The sequence below is a fragment of the Natator depressus genome, chromosome 23, assembly GCF_965152275.1.
Source record: "Natator depressus isolate rNatDep1 chromosome 23, rNatDep2.hap1, whole genome shotgun sequence".
NCBI lineage: Eukaryota > Metazoa > Chordata > Testudines > Cheloniidae > Natator > Natator depressus.
Window position 1 is genome coordinate 23,303,136 of NC_134256.1, and position 4,299 is coordinate 23,307,434.

A 4,299-nucleotide genomic window follows, 5' to 3' on the forward strand; every position below is an offset into this window, starting at 1 on the left:
GGGGCTGCAGCATTGGCTCCTGTGCCGGGTTCCCCTTGAATCGTCCTTCAGGCTGCGGCAGAGACTTGCCGGGGCTGGGGACGGAGCCGCTCCAGGTGGGGGGGCAGCCACCCCCCCAGGGACCTCCCCAGCACGGAGCAGAGAGACCTCCACCAGCCCCCCCTGCGAGCGTCCCCCGCCCAGCCCCCAGTACTGCCTAGTGCCCAACCCTGCCTGCCAACCCCCCCAATGCCCCGCCCTGCCTGCCCGGGGAGAGCGCCCCCTACAGGACACAACCGCGAAGCTCTAAAGCGGCCGGGGGCTCCTGGGGAATGAGCAGAACCAACCTGCTGCTGGTCTGAGGTTCAGGGTGAATGTCCCCAGAGCAGGGAGGGACGCGAGACAGGACGCCTGGGTTCTCTGCCTGGCTCGGGGAGGGGGGCCGGGAGCCTGGACTCCTGGGTTCTCTGCTCGGCTCGGAGGGGCTGGGGGCCTGGACTCCTGGGTTCAGTGACATCTGTGCCTTGCTCTGCAGAGAGGGAGCGCTGCCCCCCCCCACCCCGTGTCATTCATTCATTTCAAAGGGTTTCCCTGGGTGGCCAGGAGAGGGCAGGAGGCCCAGCTGCCCAGGACAGGATCCGAACCCCTGGGCGATCAAAGGCCCCCCGGGTGGCCCTGCCCCCCCTCCCTGGCTCTCACCTGCCAGCTCGTTAAATATTTAAAATGTCACCAGACCCAGGGAGCAGCCGCAGCCCAGGGACCATCCACAAATTCTCTGCCACGCTGACCTGGCTCTGGGACCCGCAGCGAAATACATGAGAGTCCTGGCTCCCAGCCCCCCTGCTCTAACCACCAGCCCCCACTCCCCTCCCAGAGCTGGGGAGAGAACCCAGGAGTCCTGGCTCCCAGCCCCCCCCCGCTCTAACCACCAGCCCCCACTCCCCTCCCAGAGCCAGGGAGAGAACCCAGGAGTCCTGGCTCCCAGCCCCCCCGCTCTAACCACCAGCCCCCCTCCCCTCCCAGAGCCAGGGAGAGAACCCAGGCGTCCGGGCTCTGCCTTCATCCCCCATCTCTGTGCCCCTGCTCAGGCCTGTCGGACAACGCGGCCGACCTGGAGAAGCGACGGCAGATCTACGGCCAGAACTTCATCCCGCCCAAGCAGCCCAAGACCTTCCTGCAGCTGGTGTGGGAGGCTCTGCAGGACGTGACCCTGATCATCCTGGAGATCGCGGCCATCATCTCCCTGGGGCTGTCCTTCTACGCCCCGCCAGGAGAGGGGAGCGAAGGTCAGTCCTGGCCCGGGGGCTCCCCGCGAGATGGGGCGGGGCCAGAGCCCGGGGTCAGCAGCTTGGTGGGGGGAAGGGGGGAGGCGGGCGCGGGGGGGCGTTTTCCACCCCTGGGGGGTAGCTCGGGTGTGGTTGGGTCACGGGGCTGCGAGGCGGGATGAGGGAGAAACAAAGGTCCCTCCACTGCTCCGTCCGTCCGTCCGCCCATCCAACCGCTGAGCAATCCGTCTGTCTGTCTGCTACCCCTCCGTCCGTCCGTCCACCCGCTGCTCCATCCATCCATCTGCTGGTCCATCTGTCCAACCGCTGAGCCATCCATCCATCTGTCTGCTACCCCTCCGTCCGTCCGTCCACCCGCTGCTCTACCCATCCATCCATCTGCTGGTCCGTCCGTCCAACCGCTGAGCCATCCATCTGTCCGTCTGCTACTCCTCCGTCCGTCCGTCCGTCCGTCCACCCGCTGCTCTACCCATCCATCCATCTGCTGGTCCGTCCGTCCAACCGCTGAGCCATCCATCTGTCCGTCTGCTACCCCTCCGTCCGTCCATCCGTCCATCCACCCGCTGCTCTACCCATCCATCCATCTGCTGGTCCGTCCGTCCGCCCGTCCACCTGCTGAGCCATCCATCTGTCCGTCTGCTACCCCTCCGTCCGTCCGTCCATCCACCCGCTGCTCCGCCCATCCATCCATCTGCTGGTCCGTCCGCCCGTCCAACCGCTCAGCCATCCATCTGTCTGTCTGCTACCCCTCTGTCCGTCCGTCCGTCCGTCCGTCCACCCGCTGCTCTACCCATCCATCCATCTGCTGGTCCGTCCGTCCAACCGCTGAGCCATCCATCTGTCCGTCTGCTACTCCTCCGTCCGTCCGTCCGTCCACCCGCTGCTCTACCCATCCATCCATCTGCTGGTCCGTCCGTCCAACCGCTGAGCCATCCATCTGTCCGTCTGCTACCCCTCCGTCCGTCCATCCGTCCATCCACCCGCTGCTCTACCCATCCATCCATCTGCTGGTCCGTCCGTCCGCCCGTCCACCTGCTGAGCCATCCATCTGTCCGTCTGCTACCCCTCCGTCCGTCCGTCCATCCACCCGCTGCTCCGCCCATCCATCCATCTGCTGGTCCGTCCGCCCGTCCAACCGCTCAGCCATCCATCTGTCTGTCTGCTACCCCTCTGTCCGTCCGTCCGTCCGTCCGTCCGTCCACCCGCTGCTCTACCCATCCATCCATCTGCTGGTCCGTCCGTCCAACCGCTGAGCCATCCATCTGTCCGTCTGCTACCCCTCCGTCCGTCCATCCGTCCATCCACCCGCTGCTCTACCCATCCATCCACCTGCTGGTCCGTCCGTCCGCCCGTCCACCTGCTGAGCCATCCATCTGTCCGTCTGCTACCCCTCCGTCCGTCCGTCCGTCCGTCCACCTGCTGCTCTACCCATCCATCCACCTGCTGGTCCATCTGACCAACTGCTGAGCCATCCATCTGTCTGTCTGCTACCCCTCCGTCCGTCCGTCCATCCGTCCACCCACTGCTCTACCCATCCATCCATCTGCTGGTCCGTCCGTCCGCCCGTCCACCTGCTGAGCCATCCATCTGTCCGTCTGCTACCCCTCCGTCCGTCCGTCCGTCCATCCACCCGCTGCTCCGCCCATCCATCCATCTGCTGGTCCGTCCGTCCGCCCGTCTAATCGCTGAGCCATCCATCTGTCCGTCTGCTACCCCTCCGTCCGTCCGTCCACCTGCTGCTCTACCCATCCATCCACCTGCTGGTCCATCTGTCCAACTGCTGAGCCATCCATCTGTCTGTCTGCTACCCCTCCGTCCATCCGTCCGTCCAGCCGCTGCTCCACCCGTCCATCCATCTGCTGGTCCGTCCGTCCGTCCACCCATCCAACCGCTGAGCCATCCATCTGTCCGTCTGCTACCCCTCTGTCCATCCGTCCACCTGCTGCTCCGCCCATCCATCCACCTGCCGGTCTGTCCGTCCTTCTACCCATTGGTCCATCCATCCATCCGTCCACTGACCTACTCATCCACCCGCTGCTCCGTCCATCTACCCGCTGACCCATCCATCCATCCATCTGCTACTCCTCCATCTGTCCATCCACTGTGTGAGGCAGCAGGGCGGGGGGAGCGCTGAGCTGGGACTGTGGCGGGGGGGGGTTTTCAATGGGAGACCTGAGAGCCTGTCCCCTGAGCCGGGGGGGGGGGGGAGGTGACACCTCTGCCCGGGAATGTGGACAGAGGCTGCAGGAGGGAGCCTGCTGGGGGGGTTTAGTTTCAGTTTGGGGCTGGGGGGAGGAACGCAGGGAACCCCAGGGCTGGGGTCTGAGCTCCCTGCTCCCCCAGAAGGACTTGACTGAGGGGTCCTGGTTGTACCCACAAGCTCTGTTTTGGACTGTGTTCCTGTTGTCCAATAAACCTCCCGTTTTCCTGGCTGGCTGAGAGTCCCGGTGAATCCCAGGAAGAGGGGTGCAGGGCCCGGACTCCCCCCACACTCTGTGACACACTGACCTACCCATCCACCCGCTGGGCCGTCCGTCTGTCCACCCACTGCTCCGTCCGTCCTTCCATCCATCCACTGACCCATCCTTCTGTCTGTCTGCTGCTTCTCCATCCATTCATCCACTGATCCGTCTGTCCATCCATCCATCCGCTGACTCACCCATCCATCCGTGTGGCCACTGACCCATCCATCCATCCATCCATCCATCTGCTGATCGATCCATCCATCTGTCTGCTATTCCTCCATCATCTGTCCGTCCATCTATCTGCTACTCCATTCGTCCATCCATCCATCCACTGACCTACCCATCCACCCTCTGATCTGTCCATCCATCCATCTGCTACTCCATCCATCCGCTGATCCATCCGTCGATCCATCCGCTGATCCATCCGTCCATCTTTCTGCTACTCCTCCAACCATCTGCCCATCTGCTGACCCATCAGTCCAACCCCTGACCCGTCGGTCCATCTGCTACTCCTCCAGCCATCTGGCCGGCCACTGATCCATCCATCCGTCCGTCTGCTGACCCATTCC